Source organism: Miscanthus floridulus, chromosome 1 (genome assembly GCF_019320115.1).
Source record: "Miscanthus floridulus cultivar M001 chromosome 1, ASM1932011v1, whole genome shotgun sequence".
NCBI lineage: Eukaryota > Viridiplantae > Streptophyta > Magnoliopsida > Poales > Poaceae > Miscanthus > Miscanthus floridulus.
The window spans coordinates 204186731-204204025 of record NC_089580.1 but is presented as its reverse complement, the minus strand read 5'-3'; the positions used below and the strand labels follow the sequence as shown (position 1 = coordinate 204204025).

Sequence of the window (17295 nt, the reverse complement as noted above, 5' to 3'; positions counted from 1 at the left end):
CGGGGTGACATTCACCTCCAATCCGACATCACGCTTTGGGTTTGCAAAAGGATCCATAAGTCCTCCTCCTCGCTCACTCTTCCTCTCACTTAGGAACCGCCGCAGCATATAGGCACTCTCGGTGAGAACGAAGAAGGAAGAGTGAGGAATCTTTGCCAGAAGAGACCACCAAACCTCCCTAAGTCGATCGAGTCACCCAGGAGAGATCAACCGGCCTCCTGAGTCGATCGATTCACTCTGGATAAGCACCTGAGATACAGGTAGGAAGCGAAGGGGCACCCCATGCAGGCCATGCTGACTCCATCTCGAATGACAAGCACGGGTCCCGGTCAGACATTTCCGACTGAAGCTCTCCGAACCCCGTCTCTCAGGTCATCAAGGTAAGCATGTGTTCATTAAATACAAAACTGTTCACACGAGAGCTAACCCACAATTGACAAGCGTAGGTCTCGGATGGGCGTTTCTGACTGGAGCTCTTCGAACCCCGTCGCTCTAGTCTTCAAGGTAAAACACCATCAAAGCCCCTCTATTTCATTACAAATCATTCATACATTCATATGCACATTCATCTCATACGCCTGAACCCCCCGGACGGTTAGGGCATGAACCGCCCGGGGGCTCGAGAACTAAGCATTACACGTGCAGCGAAATGCACCAAAACGTGCCATGTTGTGCCACGAAGCGGTGGCTTGCCTCATTCGACATGAGCAACCAAACAGAGCCAGGAGAGAAAACCGTAGATGAGCACCATGCGGCCTTCGCCCGGTCTGGCAAACCGGGTCATCTCAACCTTCTCGTTCGATCCTGAACCTCTCAAGCCCACAGAATCTCCATCGAGGGGAGGCCGTCAGGCCACCTGGGTTGGTCTATGGAATGACCTAGGTATCTGTTGGGCTGTAGGTAAAGGATTAATGGAATGCCATAAGAGGGCTATGCCGACCCCGTCACGAACGACGGACCCGGATTCCACTCGATCACACCCGTTAGCGAGCTCACCGAGCTAGTCTTCGAGCCTGAGCGATCAGGACATGCGACAAAACTTAGCCCCTCCAGTTGTGAGGAATCGGATAGGGTAGCGCAAAAATGACTCACAGCCCCCACGAAGGCCCGATAAGGCTCGGGGGTTTAAACGCCATGGGACCACGACTCCGAATTCAAGTCGACGGGATAGGCGACATCCGGCTACGGCTTGGGACCGTGACTCCTTAACTCGCATCGACGGGATAGGCGACATCCGGCTACGGCTTGGGACCACGACTCCTTAACTCGCGTCGACGGGATAGGCGACATCCGGCTACGGCTTGGGACCATGACTCCTTAACTCGCGTCGACAGGATCGGCGACATCCGGCTATGGCTCTTGGGACCGTGACTCCTTAACTCGCATAACAGCTTCAGACGGCTTCACTAACTAAAACTAACTCTTTCGATCCACGGCGAGCACCAACGCCTAGGTCTACTCACGACTCCACCTTACCCGATCCCACGGCGCGCACCGACGCCAAAGATCGAACTCTGTTGCATCCGAAACTAAGTTATTTCAGTTCATGGCGCGCACCGATGCCAGGGCTTGTTTTGAAAACTAAAAACTTCCTCGTCCGATCCCTGGTGCACTCCGACGCTGGGATCGTTAAGTTCTGTCTCAATCCAATCCCCGCGCTTAAAAACACCTCGGCTGCACAACGACGCCATGGTTAAACAAAATTCCATCTTAAACTAAAAAACATGCATAAACGCCTGCTGAGACAACACCCCCAACTGGTTTAGCCTAAGCCACCTGGGGCTCGGGGGCTACACCCGCGGGTGCGCTCGCGTGCACCCGCCGGCAAGACAAAAATCTCCCAGACGATTCTGTCCGAATCGCCCGGGGGCTCGGGGGCTCCTGTCGGGTTCATAAACCTAGGGTCCCTCGGGGACCGGCTTCCATGCCAGGGCTCAGCCTAGGAAAATGGCCTTTCTTTCTTTTGGATCGGCCCGAAAGTCTAAAACCAATAGACCAGAGCACTCGCTTCAGGCCCAGACCGGCTTCGGCCCATCTCTCTGACCGGGGCGCTAGCTTAGGCTGGCTGGCTCTAAACGGCCTCTCCAATCGAAGTGCTAGCGTCAGGCCCCGGCTGCCTCTGCACGGCCTCTACTCGAAAAGCCTGACCTGAGGACCGCCTCCGGCTCCGACCCCATGACCGGGGCTCATGGGAAGCCTGCTCACCGCTCTTCTCCGACCGGCGCACTAAGGGCCGACTGGGGACCATCCGATCGGGGATGCCCGCTCGGAAAGAACCAGAAGGCGTGCGGAGAAAGGCAAGGCATGGCTCACAAGTCAACACCACTGTACCAGGGACCATACCCTGCATGAAGTAGTGCTCTGTAGCCATCCTGACACAAAGTATTGTAGGGGCTGCTAGAAACTCCCATATGGTAAGCCCCCTCCGCGTGTCTCTAGACACCGATTGTGGTATGGGCTCCAGGATTTGCCATACCGGGTGAACATAGCATAGCTCCTCACATGCCACTAGGCATCCAGAAGTATTCTGCAGGTACCGGCGTCATCCTTCCTGAAGAAGATAGCTCGACCTTTCGTACACATCTGACATCCTACAGCAACATCAACAGTATTGGGTGGCTTCAACCATTATCCAGTTTTCATCACCGTAGGCAGCAAGACTTAGAAATATCTGTACTCTCCCCCTCTCACCTATAAAGCCATCCCCTTCATCTATAAAAGGGAATGCGCTCCCTCCAACCAGAGGAGATTGACTTCTTGAAGCTCAGACTCACTAGATCGACACCAACCCCTTACAACCGCAGTACCACCGAGTTCCAACCGCAACCCTTCTGGTCGGAGCCTTTCGAACCTCTTGTATACCCCCTCCTTTCTTCTTCTCGTTTGTAACCCCACTACAGACTTTGAGCACCTGGGCTCAGGAATAAAGTCGCCGACTGGCCCCGACTAGATGTAGGGCACATTGCCTAAACCAGTATAAATCCTGTGTCATTAAGTGCTAGGCCACCTCCGATCACAACGTACAACAAAACTATAAATATTTACTAGTTGGTCACTTTATGCACCGACATGTATGTTGATAGCACTTTGGACTTCACTCAATTTTCTCTTGGCATTGGGTTTGGATGTGCACTAAGCTTCATAACTTGATTCAACATATGATGAACAATGTGAGATCAATTGAATCAAGTCTCCAATGCCGATGGTACCTACAAACAATCATTCACTTTTTGATGGTACCCAAATAATTTTGGGTCCTCTCAAGTTAGGAGCAATATACTTAGGCAATGCCTTAGTATGAGTAGCGGGATGTTTTGCAATAGCAACCATAGAGGAACTATTACCATCCTTTTTAAGTATATTATTATCAATAATTGAAATAGGCTTAGAAATATCACCTAGGGGACATGAATGTGATGTGTGTCCCCTTTCCCAGCATGAGTAGCACTTTCTCTTTGCTTGAGCCTTCTCTTCTTTGCTCATGTGGTGCTTCTCATTGCCTTGCCTCTCATGGATTGCTTGAGCCTTCTTCTCAAGCTTGGTAGGACACTTAGAGGCAAAGTGTCCTATATTTCCACACTTGAAGCACTTGATGTGAGAATAATCTTTCTTATCATCTTCATTCTTGCTCATCATCTTGGCATCTTGAGTTTGCATTAGATGCCTTGCCTTTCCACGCCTTCTTGTTTTCTTCTTCTTCATCATCAAGTCACCACCATCTTCATGATTGATCTTGATTTGCTCTTGGGGTGTCTTCTCTTGCTCAACTTGTGGCTTTGGTTGAGGCTCTTTTAGTTGCTTTACCAATTGCTTGGTTGGGCACATTAAGGTAAGGTGACCCCAAGTGCGGCAGTTGAAGCACTTCACATGCCTTAGCCTCTCTTCTTCTTTCTTCAACTTGAGCTTTTCTTCATTGGGGCAACCATTTGCAAGATGTCCCACTTCATGGCACTTGAAGCACATGAAATGAGAGAGCTTCTCTTGTTCTTGCTTCTTCATTTCTCTTTCATATCTTCTCTTGCCCCATCTTTTGCCCTTGATCTTGCTCTTATTGAAGCCAATGCCACTTGTGTCATTGCGGCTTTCTTGATGATTGACTTTGCTAGTCTTGAAGCCGACTCCACTCTTGTCACCAAAGTTTCTTTGAGTCTTCAACATGTGCTCAAAGGTGACTTTTGAGTTGTAGCACCTCTCTAACTTGTTGCTCAATTTCTTCACTTCACTTTTGAGCTCAATGTTCTCCTTCAAAATGTTAGTCTCACAAGACATGGAAGTAGAACAAGCATCTATATGTGAAGAGCATGGCATATCTAATAAATCATCACAAGAGGTGGATACATACTTCTTGCCTACATCACAAGGGTTAGCAACAATTTGTGATTTATCATTTGATCCATGTGATGAGCTCTCATTATTTTTAAGTTTCTTTGTAAACATTTTAATGAGAGAAGCATGTTGTTCTAATAATTCATCATGAGATGCAAGTAGTGTCTCATGATTCAATTTTAGCTCATCATGTGAAGATTTATAAGCATCAAGTAATTTCTTATGTTCTTCACAAGAGTTCTTTAGAAATGAGTTTTCATTTTCTAATTTCAATGTTTTAGCTTTCTCATTTTCTAAAGACATGGTCATGCTAGCAAGTCTACTAACAAGCTCATCATATGAATCACCATGATCAACCACATTATCATTTGTTACCTTGGTGTCACCTTGTGACATGAAGCAATGTGGTGATATAGTTGGAGAGCTTGTAGTAGCATCCTCAACATGGCTTGAGCATGAACCATCATCACCAATAAGTGTGCATGGGGTAGCATCATCACTTGCAACACTTGTGGCATCATCATCAACCTTGTCAAGTGAACTTGTAGTGGATCGATCATCATCATCATCACTTGACCATGAGGTGGAGCAATCTTTCACAATCACCAAATTGTGATCATGCTCGACACACTCATGCACCTCCTTCTTAGGCTCATCCTCCTTCTTGAATTTGCCATCATCCCATGTGGAGGAATCACCATAGAAGGCTTGTAGTGCCATCCACATATCATGAGCATTCTTCAAGTCCCACACACGTCTAAAAACATCATCATGCAAGGCACACGTTAAATAATAAAGAGCACGATGATCAAGTTGTAAGCAATCTTCTTATGCTTGGGTTAGGTTGTCCTCATCCAAAGCATTACGAGAAAAACCAACAACAATGATCCACCACGCCTTGGGACCCAAATCACGGAAATGATCAAGCATATGACGTTTCCACCATGCATAATGTGTGCCATCAAAAATGTGTGTGTCACAAACAACTTCTAGCCCAAAGTTCGCCATCCTCTCGGGTTGGTAAAGACCATAAATGAGAGACCGGGCTCTGATACCACTTGTAGGGTTGAGATGGCGGACTAGAGGGGGGATGAATAGTCTTTTCTAAAATTAATTGCGTCAGCTAACCGAAACAAGTGCGGAATTAAGACGATCGGTCTAGCCAAGACTACACCCCTCTATCTATGTTTTCTGACACCTTCCAACGATACTAATTAAGCAACAAAGGTGCCAGGCTAGCTAGAGCTCACCTAACCAATTCTAGGAGCAAGGTCACACAAACCTATGCCACTAGTACTTTAAGTAACAAGGGAGCTCCTACACATGCTAGTAAGCAAAAGCACAAAGCCAACTAAGCTCACTAGCAATGCTCAATAATAAGGCAACCAATGCCAAATTAGAGAGCGCAAATACTTAGCTACATAAACTAAGCAAAGTGACTAACAAGGTTACACAAACATAATTAGCCACGCAAGGGAGCTACTTCTATGCTACACAAGCAAGAAGGTAACTAGTAAGCTACACAAGCTAACTAATTACAAGAGCAACAACACAAGCTTAATGTATATGAAAATAATCGCAAGCTTGTATAACGGGGATGCAAACCAATGGGAAAAACAAGGTTGACACGATGATTTTTCTTCCAAGGTTCACGTGTTTGCCAACACGCTAGTCCCCGTTGTGTCGACCGCTCACTTGGTGGTTCGGTAGCTAATTGGCATCACCCGCCAAGCCCGCACGTCGAGCGCCGCAAGAACCTACCCCAGAAGTGAGGGTAGCTCAATGACACGCTTTACTAAAGTTGCTCTTCGCGGCTCCCACGGGGCGAGCACAATGCCCCTAACAAAGCACTTCTCCAGAGCACCGCACAAGCTTCTTGCGGGCTTCGACGGAGACCACCACCAAGCCATCTAGGAGGTGGCAACCTCCAAGAGTAACAAGCACCACCGGCTTGCAACTCGATCACCTAGTGCCACTCGATACAACCTCATGATGCAATCGCACTAGAATCGCTCTCTCACATAATCGAATGATCACTATCAAGTATATGTGAGATGGAGGGCTCCCAAGCACTACTACACAAGCCACCAAGGCTCTAGTGTGCTCAGCTCTTCAAAAGCTCTTGGCCAAAAGCCGACCATAGCTCCTATTTATAACCCCACGAACAAATAGAGCCGTTACCCCTTCACTAGCCGTTTTTTGGGTCGACCGGACGCTGCACCGGACGCACCGATCGTGAATACCGGACGTGTCCGGTCGCTATACCGGACGTGTCCGGTAGCTGCCAGACAGCCACATGTCCCACTGTTGCCTCCAACGGCTCTCTGACAAGACGACCGGACGCACAACACCAAAACGACTGGACGCTCAGCCGCTGTGTCCGGTCGAGTCCAGTAAGCCTCCAGGGCCGACCGGACGCGACAGTTAGAAGCTGACCGGACACTGAGCCTCAGCGTCCGGTCGAGTACAGTAAGCACCCACAGACAACCGAACGCTACCAGCATCCGATCAACTGTTCCACCAAACACCGATTTGCTGATTCACACCGGACGCGTCCGGTCGCTGAGTACGTCGCCAAATACCGGACGTGTTCGGTCACCATACCAGACGCGTCCGGTCACTCTGTAACCAGCGTGACTAACTCGTTTTCAACTCTATCTTCTTCACCCTTGCTCAAATGTGCCAACCACCAAGTGTATCACCTTGTGCACATGTGTTAGCATATTTTCACAAACATTTTCAAGGGTGTTAGCCACTCAACTTGCCACGCCACTCGATCCTAGCGACAATGCAAAGTTAGATCACTCGAGTGGCACTAGATGACCGATATGCAAACAAGTTTGCCCCTCTTGATAGTACGGCCATCTATCCTAAACCCAGTCATAAACTTCTCTACATACCTATGACCGGTGAAATGAAATACCCTAGGTTATACCTTTGCCTTGCGCATTCCATTCCATCTCCTCCAATGTCGATGCAACACATGCACCAACATGATCAACAATGATATGATCCACTTCATATCATCACGTGATCATATTGGTTCATCGATCTTGACATCACTTGCTTTTCACCGTTGCCTTCGTCCATCGGCGCCAAGTCTTGCTCAAGCTTCACCGCCACGCGGTCCATCGCTCCAAAGCCTCCGACTTGCCCTTCACGCTTGCAACCGGTCCATCAAGCCAAGTCTTGTCTTGATCTTCTCCACCTTGATCACATGACTCAGTGTCATGTCTTATGTGTAATGAGCTCCTTCATCATCACATGTGTGAGCTTTGCAACATCTCCAAGCCATTTTCACCTTCATGGCATATGTTGCTCACACATATGTACCTGTGGACTAATCACTAGTGTATCTCACATAAACACAATTAGTCCACCTAGGTTGTCACTCAATTACCAAAACCACACAAGGACCTTTCAGCGAGGCAACCAGGTCAACATGACGCAAAGGCACCGCTCAATTGAAACAATGGAGCACAGAGCGACGTCCTGGCCGAGCACCCACATCGACGGCCATGGCGGACCGCCGCGAGGAGAATGCCCCACATTACCTCACTGTAGGATGGAAGCTCACCGGGATGACTCCAATCGCTGGCTAACTAACAGGGCTAGTTGGGTGCACAGTTAATTGGAAAGAGGTGGACTACGCAAAGCTAATTAGATGGACGATTGAGCTCAGTCTTATGGTGGCCGGTGATGGGGAAAACTCAAATTGACGCCCCGACATCGTACGGCCACAACAGTGGCAGTCTTGGCGTGATGCTAGACTCCAAACCAAGCTCTAGACGCGTGCAATTATGAGGATAGGGCCAGCTCTACGGGTTTGCCTTGGTGCGGCTTGGCTGGCCGACGCGACGACATTCAAGGCGATGTGACGGGGAGCGTGGCGTGGCGCAATCACTACATGGGGAAGGACGGCAGCGCGACGGGTGATGTCTCCACGTGAGCGTACAAGACCAGCACGACGACGTGCAACCGCTGCGGCTTGACTCGCAAGGCGACGGCAGCTCGACCCTGCGCACCTAGATGGCTGGCACCGGACTAGGAAGACAGAAGCGTGGCGTCGCATCGGCACAGACGTGATGGCGAAGGCGGGCGGGGCAAGCCCACGCGCGTGCAGCCGTGAATGGTCAGCGGCAGCTGTGGCCGTGCGAGCGGCGGTCGGAGCACAGCACGACCGTGGACGCTGCTCGACGCGATGGCGATGACGAGCAGAATGGCTCAGGCGGACGCGACGGCGGGCAGAGCGGCCAGGCTCGCTGGGCCCCAGCGTGCGCGTGTGCGCGCGAGCCGTGTGCCAGGGCCTTGCAACGGTGGTGCGGCCTAGGCAGCGGTGCGCGTTTGCCTGCAGCGACACCGGCCAAGCCACGGTGACCGCAGCCAGACGCTGCCACCGTTCAAAAATGTGCCTTGCACGCTTTTTAAAGCTGCTCAAAAATCCTACTCGATGATCCAGTAGCTACACCACCTATTTTACGCTCGAGATGGTACGTCAAACTACTAAAACCAACCATGAAATTACACTACTTCTTAATCCAATTCGTCTACAAAAATTTCCAAACCTAGCCTCGTCAAAGCGTTGTACGACTTTGGAATTTCGGCTATCTTAAACGGTTTTGCGTCAAATGCAATTTCCAAGCTATTAAGTAAGCTATCTAACGAATCCCGTTCTTGACCGCAAGTATTTCACCGCCACCTACGAAGCTTACACTACAAACTTTATTAAAGTTTCGTATATGCGTTCTATAGCATTCTCGTTCAATAAAAATTTATTTAGAACCCTAAGTGACATAACGCGACATGAACTATAACATTCGTTTCGCATTTCCGATGAACGTTTCGAGTCACAGAAATTGAGTTACACATTATATTTCATATATTTACACATAAATATGATGCTCATGCAGTGTTTTAGCTAAAGTCTGTACAGCGTAACACCGAGGGTGTTACACACATGTCCTTGACTATAGCCTCCAAGTGCGTCGCCCAACAAGCGTCTAATTTTCTAGTGCGTCGCCCAACATTAGTGGCTTATGGGAGGGGTTTGGGTCCTATGTCCACCTAATTTTCTTCCGTGAGTTTGACCCTACTACATACAACTTTATCAAATTGTGCCAACTATATAGACCTGTGCTCCTTAAGTTTTCTTCTACATTCAGCCTTTTTGTTCGTCCTCTAATATCTTCATGGTCATAAATCACGTATGAAAACTAGAGATGCAATGTGGGTTGTCCGTGAACCCATAAATAAGTTTAATTTTGCAGGATATATAGGCAACTCTTAAAATTAATGAAGCCTATTTATGGGTTAAGGGCAGTCCCAATGCTAGAAACTACATGTAGTTTCTATACTTATTAATCTCTATAGACACTACATGTAGAAACCATGGTCTACAGAATAATTTTTTATCCAATCACATATATTCTCTCTCCATTCTCTACCAATCACATCCCTTCATGTCTTAGTTCTCGTATAGACATAGTTTCTAACTTAGACCCGGTTTCTATGATTTTTGCTATCTCTCTTCAATAACTACCTTGCCATATCAGCAAAATGCTTAGGTGACAGTACAATTAATATCCATAGAAACTATGATGATTCCTGGATTAGAAGTGCCCTAATGAACAACAAGTCCTGCATCCCTAAGAAAACTCTGGGTTTGGCCCGACACATGCAGCTGACGCCTCGCAATGCAACCTGACAGGCAGGTGTTTCCAGGTCGTGCGGGTAGTGTGAGCGTGCACTTGAGAGCGCGACGATGTACTATGTCGCAAGCATAGATGGAATGCTCTATGTATCCTGGTGTTGCATATTATATTAAGACAACTAAATAACAGACAATTAATGCAGTTCTTTTTATGCATCCTGTCATTGCAGATTAAGACAACTAAATAATAATGATCTGTATCACACCAGCCTGACTAGAGGAGGCATGGCTGATGCAGGCTACATGTAGAAGGAAAACAAACAGGATCCGTCTCCATACTTCATCAAGCGTAGTGGGGCGGACCGAGTGGGCTCTCGCGGGCGGTTGCATGTTTGCTTCCAGCATCCCTACATAAAAGAGACCGAAACAAAAAAGAAAGTTTGCATAGCAAGCATAGCGGCATGATGGCATCTTCACAGATGGGGAACATATCACGAAACGCGAATACTAGTAGTATATATAATTGCGTACAACTCGCAGATCTTGACCCCTTTCCTTTTCTCTTTGCAATCGTCGCACACACTTGCTCAGATCTTGATCGTCGCAGCGCAGCTGCCAAGAGATGTGAATCGTGATCCCGTCAGCTTCGCCTCTGGAAACCCACGGCACGATCTGCTAGTGCTACTAGCGCGGCCGGCCTGTGCGGTGACCACTCACTCCTCCAGTCTTCAGCGGCACGGCACAGCTAGCGCCAAGGTTCCGCGACGCCGTCCGGACGGCCCCGCCTGGCGCCTGCTGTTGGTGTTGGTGGACGTGCCGCCGAGTAGGGACGGGACGGGACGGGAGTACGGGGACGCACGGGGCGCCAGTTGCCAAGACTGTTGGCGCGTGGGCCGGCGGACGCGACGCACGGATGGGGAGAACCTGAGGCGGGCCCGCACGACGCACCGAGCTAGCTGCACCCGACGTGGACGCGTCGCGCCGCTGCAAATGGCGTCGCGTCGCGTCGGCCACCGATCTTGACCCCTTTCCATCTCCCGACCACCGATCGATGGATGGATCGCGTCGCGTCGTCCCGGCCGCGTGTGGGAGGCATAAATATAAACACGTCAGTCACGGGCATCTCGCTTCCTTCCAACATGATCTTGTCAGGAACCTCTAAAGCCTGCCTGCCGCTGGTCGCTGACGGTGCCGGGCATAGATGGGCCCCAGCCACCAGAAAAAATGATGGGCCAATCGCGTACTGCATGTGCAGTTTACTTTCATCGACTAGTACTGTTGTACCTGCGGTCCTCTGCTGTCTGTAAACATGTCTTCCGTTATTCTTCTTGTGTAAAAAGATATGCAAAGGGGGAATGTGCTTACACGACAGTTTATACCGTGTGACGTGTCTTCTTCCGGCCGGCCCCTGAGAACGCCGGCGAGCTTCCACCGCCGCCGCCGCCGCCTCCTGGTCCTAGCTCCTAGGCACGCACGCCTGGCCATCCAAATGGGCCAGCAACAGCGAGCAGCGCAGCACATCGCTCTGTCGTGGGTCATCGCTCATCAAATGACCGTGACCCGCTCGTGCCGTCGAACGAGGGTTGCCGGCCGTGCACTCCAGCATTATGATGTGCCGAGTCGTCGTCGCGCACCTTTGTTTCTTTGCTCAGATCGGGCAAACGCAATGATGCCCAACAGGTCACAAACGTACATACAAACTTCAAGGAGCAATTAGGCCAGCAGCAGCACAGGTGTGAAGTGTCCCAGGTTGGCGTCCCCTGCAGACGAGTACAGTACAATGAGATTGTCGAGAGCTGTTACAGGACGTCAGCCGTCGGCGATGATCGCCGGAGGAGAGCAGGGTGGCGACCGACAAGGCAGGCCTTCTCAGCTTGGACCAGAGAACGCTCCTGCAGTCCTAGTGAACTGAAAGCCGGTCAGGTTGGAATGGATCCTGCCGCGCCCTGTTCGTTTGAACTTATCAGCCCGGTTTATAAGTCATGATATAGTGTTTTTCTCTCAAACAAAACAGCCGGTCACAAAAACCATCAGCCGATCGGTGATCCCAATCCATCATATGCTGGAAGCACGCCCAAATGGACCAGCACAAGGCGTGTTCCAAATGCATGTTTGGGTTAGTTGGTTTCATTACCATAGGCTCACTACAACATATAGGTAACCTTGATATAATAGTGCATGGAGGAGTTGGAGCAGGCCAAGAAAAAAAATAGTTTCATCGGCTTATATTAGGCCCCGTTTAGTTCCGAAAATTTTTGGCTTTCGGCTACTCTAGCGCTTTCGTTTTTATTTGGCAAAAATTGTCCAATTATGGACTAATTAGGCTTAAAAGATTCGTCTCATGATTTCTCGGCTAACTGTGCAATTAGTTTTTTTTTTCGTCTACATTTAGTACTCCATGCATGTGCCGCAAGATTTGATGTGACGGATACTATGCAAAAATTTTTGGTTTTTGGCTTCAACTAAACGGGGCCTTACTACAATGTATATGTTGGAGACGGAGCTAGAACCGGCCCAAGCTCCACCACATGGGCCCTCTAATGTCCTGCACTGCAAACAAGTACAGCACCTGACAAAAACATTTTGCTCAAAAAAAAAAAAAACGGACAAAAACATTCATTCAGGGACAAAACCAAGAGAGGCAGGTTTACAAAACTCGTTACACAAGGGTTACATTTGCCATATGTTTGGTGCAATAATTGGCATCATGGATTTCATTTCAAAAATCTTGTTTCAAGCGGCGAAAAGCTTAAGCCAAAACTGAGGGAGCGAAACCATAACACTACAAGCTCACTGGTACAAACCACTGGTGACGGATAATCATCGCTCTTCAGCCCCTGTTACTGAACTGAATACGCGACTTTGACAGGCCTACCCTGCAGTTCAGACTGATTCATTCCTACGGCTTTCTCGAGCGACTCGTCGTCTTGAAAATCGACATGACAGAAGCCACGAGAACCTCCAGTTCTTTTGTCAATGGCGAACCTTACTGATGCAATCTTCGACGATCCGAAGAAATCTCACAAGTCCTTTTCAGTGACATTCCATGAGAGATTGCCAACATATGCCGAGAGGCAGCCTTCGGACTTCTTGGGATCCGTTTGGAACTCTGCCTTCCTTTTCTTATTTGAGGTAGCCGTCACTCTGCACCTTTCAACCCTCATATATCTGCTGCCACTGTACATGTAATATATATACCAGAGTATATCAGTGAAAAACTATTTTGGCCAGTGTGCCAGAGGAATCGATATATGCATGCTAGAAAGCTTACATTTTGAATCCATCAAGCTCAAGAGACTTTATTGCATCTTCTTCTGACTGCAATGATATAATCAAATAAAATCAGATTTGTCAAAGATAACAAGAAATAGCAGACATTGCAAGATCCAACTTTGCAAGTTTCTTCAGCTTTGAACTCTTTTTATAGATACTAACCAAATTCATCTCCCATGACCACTAATAAACAGACAAAACTAAGTATCTTCACAGATGGAAAATATGATAACAGAGGTTCTGGAATTAAAAGCTTTGCATCCTTCCAATTCAGGCATCACATACATAGATCTATGCTGCACAGAAACTCAAGGAATACAATAGAGGACCACTGGATCAGGAACTAACAAAACCAAAGATAAGAGCAGAGCAGCATCCTAGTCGATCATGGCAGCATAGCAATTCAACAGTATCCAGCAAGCGTCACACCATTTCTCGTCTCTATGGCAACTTCAACAAATTCTTACTCTATCACCACCGAATTACTACTTCAGCATCAAGAAGAAAGCAGTACTGCGATGCCTACAGAAGGAAGTGTGGTGGGTATGGAGTATGGACCTCGAAGCAGATGAAGGCAAGGCCGCGGAAGTTGCCGGAGTCCGGGAAGCGAGAGAGCTGCACCGACTGGAGGGGCCCGTAGAACTCGAACAGCTTCCGGATGTCCGCCTCGGTGGTCGTGTAGGGCAAGCCGCTCGCCACCACCTTGCCGGGCTCATAGACCTCCGCCGCCGCAGCCGCCACCTCCTCCTCCGCCTTCTCCACCTGTACCGCCGCCTCAACTTCCCCCGCCGGGTGCTCTTGTTCCGGCTCCACCGACGGCTCCTCAGCGGCGGTGGCGGCGATAAGCTGGCCCCACTTGTCCCTCTTGGGCTTCTTCCGCTTCTTTGCCTTGTCGGGGCGGGGCTTGGTAGAAGGAGTCTGGTCCTCGGCCGCCATGGCTAAACCCTAGTCCTCTCGGCGGCTCGTCCTTGCGCCGCAGCCGCAAACCTGTCAGCCCTGCTTCGGTGCTTCCCCTATGGCTCCGACCTCTCTCTCTCTGAAGGAAGAACGACAGGTGCTCGAGAAGACCAGGCTCGGCCCGTTCGAGATCGCCAGCCCAGTTTCAGAATCTCCGGCCCAGAATGGAGTCTAAGCCATGGCTGAAAGTACCGTGGGTTGATTTGTTATGAGCAAAAAATATTATTCGTTGGCTGAAAAAATACGGCTTATAAACCAAGCGAAGAGCCGTATATAGTGAGTGGTGAGAGAGAGACAAACAATTATAGTTCTCTTCTCCCCCAAGTTTCCGGTTGCTAAGACCAGTCTCAATGCAGGTTTTATGGGGTTTCATGTACATTAAATAGGATGCCACGTCAGCAGAAATAGAGGTTTGCATGTACAAGGAAGAGAGAGAAAGAAAAGTTTCATGGGGACAAAACGATTGTGCGGTGTATGTATCGAGGAAGAGAGAAGGAAACGTTTCATGTGACGAAACGAGTGAGCGATAACGTTGAAAACCGAGGAAGAGAGAGAAGGAAACGTTTCATGGGACGAAACGAGTGAGCGGTAACGTTGAAAACCGGGTGAAACCCCCACTGACAACCTTCGTTCGTTTCATCCCGGGCTCCTCCGCCGGCCACGGGCACAGGCTCCTCCGTCGCGCGTGAGCTCCTCCGCAGGCCACGGGCGCAGGCTCCTCCGTCACGCGCGAGCTCCCCGCGGCTCCGCCGCGCACACGAGCTCCTCCGCCGGCCGCGGGCTCCTCCGCCGCGCGCGTGAGCTCATCCGCCGGTCGCGAGCGCGGCTCCGCCGGGCTCGGGCTCCTACGCCGGCCGTGGGCGTGACCTCTGTCGGCCGTGGCTCCGGTGGGGGAAGAGAGAGGGAAACGAGAGATAGACAGGTGGGACCAGCGAAAGACTAAAATAAATCTTGCATTGAGACTGGCCTAACAAACCCACAACTAGGGTTTGGTGCTGGTGCCTCCTTTAAACTCATAAAAAAAACTAGAGAAAAATTATTTGCAATCTTAACTTCTCAAACCCCTGCCCCACCCGTCAAACCTAGAATTTGAGAAGTGCTTCTCAAGTCAACTGACCAATTCAGCTAGAGGCTAATTCACCAACTCTCGGCCTGTTCGCTGGTTGGTTTCTGGGCTGGTTTGAGCTGGCTGGTGCTGATTTGTTGTGAGAGAAAAACACTGTTGACTGGCTGGTTTGGGCTGGCTGTAACCAACTAGCGAACAGGCTGTCTGCCTATTATACTATGTAAACAGATAAATTATTGGTATTGCTATACTTGTTTGATGCACCGTGGAACATATAATTGTGTGGTAAACAATCCGTCTCACAGTTCGTCATGCCTGTTGTTTGTTCGTCGCACTAAAAACTTAACACCGATTCTTCACGATTCAAAGCTGACAGAGCACTCTACACATGAGCCTAAGGCGCTGGAGTAAAGATGCTTCGTATTTTTTTATAATAAGGTTTTGTTCTAAAAAAAGAGCAAATTTTGCGGCGCCTACCAAGATGAATAAAATTCAATCAAAACCGTTCTGTGTACCCGCTGCGAAGAAAAGTAGTATCAATTTACGACGACTATGAAGAAAATGAAACTGCTAGAGGTGTTGAGATTTCGAGAGATGCCACCACGGCTGGCACGGGAGAAAGGTATTCAACGGGGTTTGCAGTCACAGTGAAGTATAACATACTAAGGATCTTGACAAGTGCTCATTCCATGGATGACGTTTTCACTTTTGGGATGAGCCGGAGCATCGAAGATCTAAATAGAGTGTTCTGATTTGATGTCCATTGCGTGCGCCATTAGTCCGAGATCGTTCAGATGCGTAGCCGTGTGATGCCTTCCGCCCGTGATAGGAGCATTACACTAAGCATGGGCTGTTGTCGTGGACACAAAGCTAGATCTTCTAGTTTTGGAAGTTGAGCTTGATTAACTCAAAGGAAACAAAGAAGAAACATGCAGCGCTAGACACCCTGCGATCAAGTTGTCTCCGTCGGATCCTACCGAGCTCAGCAAGTTTACTCTCATTGGTTGGCCGTCACAGAGGTGCAGGTCTTTGGCCCCAGGACAGGTCTCTCACAATGTTTGGACATACGACGCCACCAACAGCCTGTTCGTTTGGCTGTGGCTTGTCGTAAACAATTATAAATTTCTAGCCGGAATAGTATTTTTCTCTCACACAAACCAGCCAGCAGTACTTCTTCACGAACCAGCAACGATACGAACCAGCCAACCGAGCAGACTACGCTATGAAGTTTTTGGAGATTCATGGGATGGTGGCGACCAATGGATTTTCTGGAGACAAGATTATAAACGATCAATCTGATTGCGCTGGTCTGTACCATGGTGTATTCAATGGCATGATGGGTTACTGTGTCCGTCGTCAAGATTTGAAGTCATTTCTTGCTAAACACAAAGTGATAAGTACTACCTTAAAACATGTCACTAAAGGTTCTTTAAAACTTGTGCTAACTTATTTTCTATTTCTTTCAGTTTACTTTCTCGGACAAAACTGAGGAGGCAGGTGACGCAGCCAAGAAAGCAAGAAGGTGATGTGAAGTTGCAAGGGGATGTACGAGAAAAAACGAGAATTTCAAAAGGCTGGTGGCATGAGTTGTAACAACGGCCGAGTGGAGATGTTTTGCCTCTCTCACTGTCTTCCGTAGTCCTTAAATGTCTGGTTGCTCATGGGAGCACGAACTCGAATGTTGATGCTCATAGATTAGCCATGAGCTCGATTTATGAGCATAGCTAAGAGTGATGGCACAGTGTTAACTTGGGCTCGATTTATATAATGTTCAAATTCGGCGAAGAGCAAGTATAATAAGGGGTAGTAAGTGGGCTGTCTGCTGACGTGGAGGAGAGGGGAGGAGAGAGAAGAGAAGCGAGTTGTAAGCTTATGCACAAGAACCAAAAAGTTCTGTGAGACAGACAAGCGTATTGTAAGCCAACTAACTATTATATGAGTGGACTAATAGATTAGCTGTAAGTTTCCATACAACCAGCAGCCAGCTGTACTATTAGCCTCGCTCTAAGAGAGTCTCATCAGT

At 48.8% G+C, this 17295-nt stretch overlaps 1 pseudogene; it reads right to left on the bottom strand.

Moving 5' to 3' along the window:
* Positions 1–12582: 12582 nt before the first annotated feature.
* On the bottom strand, positions 12583–14299 carry LOC136509953 (phragmoplastin interacting protein 1-like; annotated as a pseudogene).
* Between the last annotated feature and the right edge of the window lie 2996 nt (positions 14300–17295).